Below are 8,642 nucleotides of genomic sequence, written 5' to 3'. Positions count from 1 at the left end.
GATACCCAATCAATACTGCAAGGTTTTCCATTTTCGTTCGAGCAATCTAATGCCCCACAAAATGCAGCCCAAACGTCCTCCATCTCCTTCTCCAATTTCTAAGCCCTGAAATGAAATTTCAGTCGAAAGATTTAGACTTCATTTATATGCAATGGTAATCCATGCAATGGGAAAATTCAACTCCTTGTATCAAGAATGTATTAACAAGGTCAGCCTTGTGAAGAGACATTCCAGTGAAAAAGAAAAAGAAAATAATGGGAAAGAAATTGTATGGACAAGAATTATTGAAATGCACAGCTTTAGAATGTTTCAGAAACTAGGTTGCTAGCAGTGATCAAAATGTTCAAAATGAACTTGATGCACCTTATTATGTTATTTATGTAGTCATAAATGTGAATGCAGATAAAGATGACCACTACAACATCCACAGTCCACATCACGCAACTATCTTCATGCTAGACAGTGAAATATCTTTTCTTTTCGTCAATGCTAGACAGTAAAAGATAACGAATATAAAACTGGAAGAGAAAACAGTTCCAAGAGACCAGGGAACTGTTACTAGGTGCTTTTTCACTTCAATAATAAGCTAGCAGTTACGGCGGCCAAGACTGTAGCTTTTAGCCGTTTGTATGAGGAACTCGAGGGCCGAGGTGGGGATAAGAGGTTGTTCAAGTTAGCCAAGGAGTGAGAAAGGAAGGCGCGTGACTTGGACGAAGTGAAGTGCATCAAGGACGAAGAAGATAGAGTTTTGTTGGATGAGGGGCTTATCCGTCGGAGATGGCGGACCTATTTCCATAGTCTCTTGAACGAGGAGGGGGACATGAGCATTGTACTGGGTGATTTGGTACTCTCCGGGAGTCGTTGTGACTTTGGGTATTGTAGGCGGATTAGAGTTGATGAAGTTGAGGGGGTTATGCGCAAGATGAGCAGGAGCAAACCGACCGGACCAGATGAAATCCCGGTGGAGTTTTGGAAGAGTGCGGGTAAGGCAGGCTTGGAGTGGCTCACTAGGTTATTTAATGTCACGTTTAGAACGAAGAAAATACCCGAAGAGTGGAGGTGGAGCACGATGGTTCCTTTATACAAGAACAAGGGTGATATTCAAAATTGCAACAACTATCGGGGTATCAAGCTGCTTAGCCAAACTATGAAAGTATGGGAGAAAGTGGTAGAGCTAAGGGTAAGGAGAAGTGTGTCTATTTCTGAGAATCAGTTTGGGTTTATGTCGGGGAGTTCGACTACAGAAGCCATCCACCTTGTTAGGAGATTGATGGAGCAGTATAGGGAGAGAAAGAAGGACTTGCATATGGTGTTCATCGACTTAGAAAATGCGTACGATAAAGTACCGAGGGAGGTTTTGTGGAGATGTTTGTGGGCTAGAGGTATACCTGTTGCCTATATTAGGTTGATTAAGGACATATATGATGGAGTAAAGACTCGAGTGAGGAGGGTGGTTGAGGACTCGGACCATTTTCCGGTTATGAAGGGGTTGCATCAGGGTTTGACACCCAGCCCTTTTTTGTTTGCTTTGGTGATGGACGTACTGACACGGCACATCCAAGGGGAGGTGTCGTGGTGCATGCTATTTACAGATGATATTGTATTGATTGACGAGACGCGAGACGGTGTGAACACGCAATTAGAGCTATGGAGGCAGACCCTAGAATCTAAAGGCTTCAAATTGAGCAGGACCAAGACAGAATACTTGGAGTGTAAGTTCAATGGCGAGACTCGAGGAGGGGAAGGGGAAGTGAGGCTGGACTCGCAGGTCATCCCTAGGAGAGAGAGTTTTAAGTACCTTTGATCTATTATTCAGGGGGATGAGGAGATTGATAAAGATGTCACACATCGTATTGGGGCGGGAAGGATGAAATGGAGACTCGCTTCCGGTGTTGTGTGACAAGAAGGTGCCACCGAAACTTAAGGGTAAGTTCTACAGAGTGGTGGTCAGACCAACGATGTTGTATGGGGCTAAGTGTCGGCCAGTCAAGCTATGTCCAGAAGATGAAGGTAGCAGAGATGAGTATGTTGAGATGGATGTGCGGTCACACCAGGTTAGATAGGATTAGAAATGAGGTTATTCGCAACAAGGTGGGCGTGGCCCCTATTGAGAACAAGATGCGGGAAGCGCGACTTAGGTGGTTTGGTCATGTGAGGAGGAGGAGCACAGATGCCCCGGTGAGCAGGTGTGAAAGGTTGACATTGGAGGGCCTACAGAGAGGTAGAGGTAGGCCAAAGAAGAGGTCGGGAGAGGTGATTAGGCAAGACATGACGCAACTTCAACTGACCGAGGACATGACCCTTGATAAGAAGGTATGGAGGTCGAGGATTAAGGTAGTAGAGTAGGTAGTCTAGAGTGTTCATAACAGTAGTATTGGCACGCAGTCTTGCTTTCTGTTGGTAGTGGGTTTTTATGACTAACCGTTGTTTCTTTAATTGTTGATCACATTTGTACGTCTTGTAATTTTTATTCTGCTTTTATATGGATTTTTGGTACTGCCCCTCCTTGTTTATATTTTCATTAATGTGGTGCTTATGCTTTCCTGAGCCGAGGGTCTATTGGAAACAACCTCTCTATCCTCACAAAGTAGGGGTAAGGTCTGCCGTCTGCGTACACATTACCCTCCCCAGACCCCATAGTATGGGATAATACTGAGTATATTGTTGTTGTTGTTGTTGTAATAAGATACTCGGAAATTCACCATACATGAACCACTGAAATACACATACACCTATGTACCTCCAGGCAGAGTCACCACTAATCGCTACATGAGCAAACTCCATTCTGAAAGTGATGATAGCGATTTGTATCCCTAACAACAATAGACGTTGCATGATCTTGGAGATAAGCTTCGCAGCAATGTGGCAATCTCCACATACACATAGACTCTTAGTAATTCTAATAGATGTACCTGGGCGGAATTCATAATTGCAAAGACAATAGCAAGCTACTAGATGATTTTCTTTATCTTCCTCTCAACGTCGTGTAGGGCAGCATCTATTTCTGGAACATATCCTTCCTCTTTCATCTTGCCTATTAGTATGTCTAACTCTTCATAGATCTCCTTTGATTGTGGATGAGACGTGTCACCAGCAAGAAAGGTGTGTACCAAGTGATTGAGCTCAACATTGCTGACACCGGTCATTTTCTTAATCTCTCTACCGTTCATGATTGACCTAATAGTCGTCATATCTTGCCATCTTCCAGCCTTCACATAAATATTTGATAGCAACACATAATAACCAGACTGCTTTGGGGACAATCCAAAAAGATTGTCTGCAGCTACAAGACCAATGTCCATATCATTGTGCAACCGACAGGCACCCCCCAGATTCTCTCATTAGCTTCCATAGGCATCTGCTAGAGGAAATTGTAGGCCTCATTTATGCGTCCAGCGCGTCCTTTTAAATCAACCATGCAGGCATAATGTTCTAACCTCGGCACAATCTTGTACTTGTCTGTCATTAGCCTGTAATAGTACTCTCCTTCTTATAGCAATCCTACATGGCTGCAAGCGGAAAGAACGGAAACAAAAGCAATAGAATCAGGTTGAAGACCAGACTCCAACATTTTTGAAAACAAAGCAACTCCATCCCGGCCTTGGCCACTCTTACCATAAGCAGATATCAAGGAAGTCCATGACACAACATCCTGAAACTTCATCCCCTCAGACATTTTCCTTGCCTCTGTCAAGCATCCACACCAGACATATGTTGGAAACAATATTGGATATGGAGAATAAGATTTAGCTTGAGGCGTGTCAAGGACAGTGTCCTTAAGGATATTTCGCCCACACCGTGATAAATATTATTAAGCGTATTCCCCAGGATTCAACAAGCTCTTCTAGTATAACTAGGAGCAGAAACAACAAAGATTGTATAAAAGAAAAGTCAGCACAAAAAATATATATAGAGAGAGAGCAAAAGGTTTTACTCTTAGTTTTTTTTCCTTTCAAAGCAAAAGGAACTTGGGATTTTATAGATAAGAAAATAACCATCCTTGCTGAAATGCTCCAACGTCTATAGCATAGAAAGATTAAAGAATTAATGAGAATGACTGTTACAAAACAAAGCTTACGGTTTTGTAACTTTCAAAGCAACGGAAAATGATAATTTGAACAAACAAATTCAAAACCATTAATAGCTAATCATAGATGATTTGGTATGAATGCTACTAAAAAGTCAGTTATAATATTATAATAATGGCTATTAATCATGGGTAGTAAAGGATAATGTATTTGTTGCAATTTATTTTTGAGATAAAAGAATTATTTTCTAACAATCCCCCATATATCTCAAAAATAATTTTAATGAATAGAACGAAATAAGAAGTTTCGCTGGGTTTTCACAAAATGAGCATAATGCGTCGAATCTGGTGTCACTTGGACTATGAACCAGACCTAGATAAAATAAAATTAAACTTATAGAACAAATGGTGAAGTTTAGAACTTCTATGAACCAAGAATTCTTTTGTAAGTTTAGTGTCTTATCTATCACATTATACCCGCACACACTTTGTTGTTTGTCACGGTTTTGCGCTAATAGGCCATGCGCGCACCTGGTTTTCATGAGTGCTCTAGAAATATTTTGCCATAAATTGCATAGGAGCGGCCCCACTCCATACTCATATAGGTCCATCCATCAAGTGTACTCTGCAGCACAATACACCACCTATAAAAGGCTATGGATTAGATTAAGACTTTAATAACTCAGCCTCTCATTCCTTGCAGTCTAGCACTATATACACACACCATAGGAAGGGACAAAATTTAATATTGCATATTTAATCAACTTATTACTTGTTATTACCCATATGAACCTAATTCATGGGATCTCCAATCACATAGGTTGGGTTACCATCACTGTTGATATAACTCAAATTGGCAATAGTTACATTCCCTTCGATGTTTCAGATATTAATTTTCTTCCCAAAGGTTTAGTCAGAGGATCGGCCAAATTCACTTCTGACTTCACATAATCTATGGATATAATTCCATCTCTCAGCAGCTGCTTTATCACATTATGTCTCAATCGGATGTCTACTCTTCCCATTGAAGGATTTATTTTTAGCAATGGCTATTGCAGCTTGGCAATCACAATGCATCGATACAGAAGGTGTCGGTTTTATTCCTAGTGGAATACTTCCCAAAAGGTTCTTTAACCACTCGGCTTCATTGCCAGCCAATTCCAATGCCACAAACTCAGATTCCATGGTAGATCTAGCTATTATTGTTTGTTTAGTTGATTTCCATGCCACAGCACCCCCACCAAGGGTGAACACATAACCACAAGTGGATTTTGTCTCATCTGAATCAGAGATCCAGTTAGCATTACTGTATCCTTCTAGTACAGTGGGAAATCCACTATATTTAATACCATAGTTCATGGTACCTCTCAAATATTTCATTACTCTTACTAATGCATTCCAATGATCATGACCCGGGTTTTGTGTATATCTACTTAATCTACACACAGCATAAGCAATATCAGGTCTAGTAAATTCATCAAATGCATTAGACTACCAATAACTTGAGCATATTTATTTTGATCTACAACATCTCCTTTATTCTTTTTTAATTGACTACTAGCATCATAAGGAGTGCTTACAGGTACCACATCAAAACAATCAATTTTTTTAAGAATTCTTTCAACATAATGTTCTTGAGTCAACATCAAGCTATTGCCTCTTATAATTTTCATGTCTAAAATAACACTAGCTTCTCCCATGTCTTTCATCTCAAAATTAGAACACAAGGTTTTATGTACCAAATCAAGACTGGAACTAAAAATAAGCATGTCATCCACATAAAGACAAATAATAACACATGTACCATCTACATATTTTGTATAAACACATTTATCTACTTCAATTGATGAAAAAACCATCATTAATCAATACTTGATCAAATTTTTCATGCCACTGTTTAGGTGCTTGCTTTAGACCATACAAAGATTTTAGCAATTTACATACTTTGTTTTCTTGGCCAGACACTATACAACCCTCAAGTTGCTCCATGTAAATTTTCTCTTCTAAATCACCATTTAAAAATGCAGTTTTAACATCCATTTGGTGAATAAAAAGTTTATAAATAGAAGTCAAGGCAAGTAAAACACGAATTGAGGAAATTCTAGTTACATGAGCATAAGTATTAAAATAATCAATATTTTGCTTTTGAGTAAAACCTTTTGCAACAAGTCTAGCTTTGTATTTATCAATAGAACCATCTGGATTGAGTTTCTTCTTAAAAACATTTTCCAATGGATGCTTGAAAACAAAGCAACTCCATCTCGGCCTTGGCCACTCTTACCATAAGCAGATATCAAGGAAGTCCATGACACAACATCCCGAAACTTCATCCCCTCAAACATTTTCCTTGCCTCTGTCAAGCATCCGCACCAGACATATGTTGGAAAAAATATTGGATATGGAGAATAAGATTTAGCTTGAGGCGTGTCAAGGATACTGTCCTTAAGGATATTTTGCCCACACCGTGATAAATATTATTAGGCGTATCCCCATGATTCAACAAGCTCTTCTAGTATAACTCGGAGCAGAAACAACAAATATCGTATAAAAAAAAATCCAACACAAAAAATATAGAGAGAGAGAGTAGAAGTTTTTACTCTTAGTTTTTTTTCCTTTCAAAGCAAAAGGAACTTGGGATTTTATAGATAAGAAAATAACCATCCTTGCTGAAATGCTCCAAAGTCTATAGCATTGAAAGATTAAAGAATTAATGCGAATGACTGTTACAAAACAAAGCTTACGGGTTTGTAACTTTCAAAGCAACGGATAATGATAATTTGAACAAACAAATTCAAAACCATTAATAGCTTATCATAGATGATTTGGTATGGATGCTAATAAAAAGTCAGTTATAATATTATAATAATGGCTATTAATCATGGGTAGTAAAGTATAATGTATCTGTTGCAATTTATTTTTGAGATAAAAGAATTATTTTCTAACATACATATCAACTAAGGAGTTCTCAAGAGATAAATTTGGCCTAAGACCTTCTCTCTCAACAGATTCATGAATCCTCCTTCCCAACGATGCAGCTGAAAGGTCCCCCACAAGCAGGAAGAATGCTAGCAAAAGTTATAACGTCAGGCTCTATTCCACAAGTTTCCATTTGGAGATAGAGCTCAACCACCTCATTAGGCATAGAATTCTTGACATAATAGCTATCATCACATTCCATTGAACCAAATCCTTTTTATCCATATTCATCATTCATGAAAATATATTTGTCGAACGAGACATTCTCAATGATGGTATTGCTAACAGCAGGTAAAAGGCTAGACATGGTTCCCACGTTTGGTTCCATACCTAGAAAGTTCATTTCCTTACAAACCTCTAAAGCATCATCAAACCTTCCATTTTGAGCATATCCAGCAACCATTGAGTTCCAAGAAACAACGTCCTGTTTGGGCATTTCATTAAGAACCTGGCGAGCCTCCACTAGATATCCACATTTCCTATACATGACCACAAGGCAATTCCCAATAAATAGGTTAGAATCGAGACCCCTCTTGCTAATAGTATCGTGAATCTGCAGCCCGGCCCTCAAATTATTGGAGCCAAAACAAGCTTTAAGAACACAGGGAAATGTATAGTGATCAGGGCTAACATCTCGTTTAGTCATATCATTATAAATAAAAATAGCATCTTGATAGAACTTGTTATTCACGTAGCTCCTGATCATGACATTATAAACTGCCACGTCCCTGTCAGGTATTTTGTCGAACAGTTGGCGAATCACATCAGGTTGGCCACAAGTGGCAAAAGCACGCATCAATTTGATGGCAAGAGACGTGTTGCAACATAGACCCGGATCGAGAATGATCTTGGAATGTAGTTTTTTCAGTGTTTTGATATCTGGGGGTCGGTCCAATATATGACTGGAGGAAACTTCGTCTAAATGGAAAGTGTAGCACTGCTGGGGGGGGGGGGGGGGGGATTCAGTGTGTGTATATATGGATTGGCAGTTGAATAATGGCGGAAAAGGCGAAGGGGGCTTGCAATCGGTGACATGAAATATCAGAGTACAACTTTCTTGAAGATTGTTCACGTTCACATAGCTCAGTCATGGGGAATCCATGAATCCTGCATAGAATTGCCTTCTAGTTTAAAGTGGACGACTAAGGAAGAGAGGGAAACAGTTCCATTTGGGCCCTATAAACATTTCTCCCTCCACGGGAAGAAATATTGAGGGAAATTTTGAAAGAAGAAACTAATTTATATTCCACCTGTATGCACTCCATGTCCTGAATAGAATGCCGGTTATCTCTTATCAATGTTTAGCTTGACCAGTATTGGAAATGAATTTAGAAGGGGAAAAAATGTAAATTCTTTTTCCAAAATTAATTTTAAAATGTTTAAAAAGATTAAATAAAATAAAAGTACAATAGGATGCAAGACTTTGACGAAATAAGCACTTGCCACTTGACAAAATAGTGGGGTATTAAAAAGATACATAAGGTGTTTACAAAGTTGTTGTGTATTTAGGGGTATGTAAAAGGAAAATCAAAGGAAAGTATGTATTAAGCTTTTTGAAATTAAACTATTTCTGGATGCTCTGAGTAATCTCTCTCTAACGATGGATTTGTTTTCCAGAACCCCTATTATTCTAGTAACT

The 8,642-nt window shown here is 39.0% G+C and overlaps 1 pseudogene; it reads right to left on the bottom strand.

The window, feature by feature from the left end:
• Positions 1 to 2,745: 2,745 nt before the first annotated feature.
• Positions 2,746 to 8,090, bottom strand: LOC104101535 (putative pentatricopeptide repeat-containing protein At3g49142; annotated as a pseudogene).
• Positions 8,091 to 8,642: the final 552 nt, after the last annotated feature.

This window comes from Nicotiana tomentosiformis, chromosome 3 (assembly GCF_000390325.3).
Source record: "Nicotiana tomentosiformis chromosome 3, ASM39032v3, whole genome shotgun sequence".
Classification (NCBI taxonomy): domain Eukaryota; kingdom Viridiplantae; phylum Streptophyta; class Magnoliopsida; order Solanales; family Solanaceae; genus Nicotiana; species Nicotiana tomentosiformis.
This window is presented reverse-complemented; position numbering and strand designations above follow the sequence as displayed.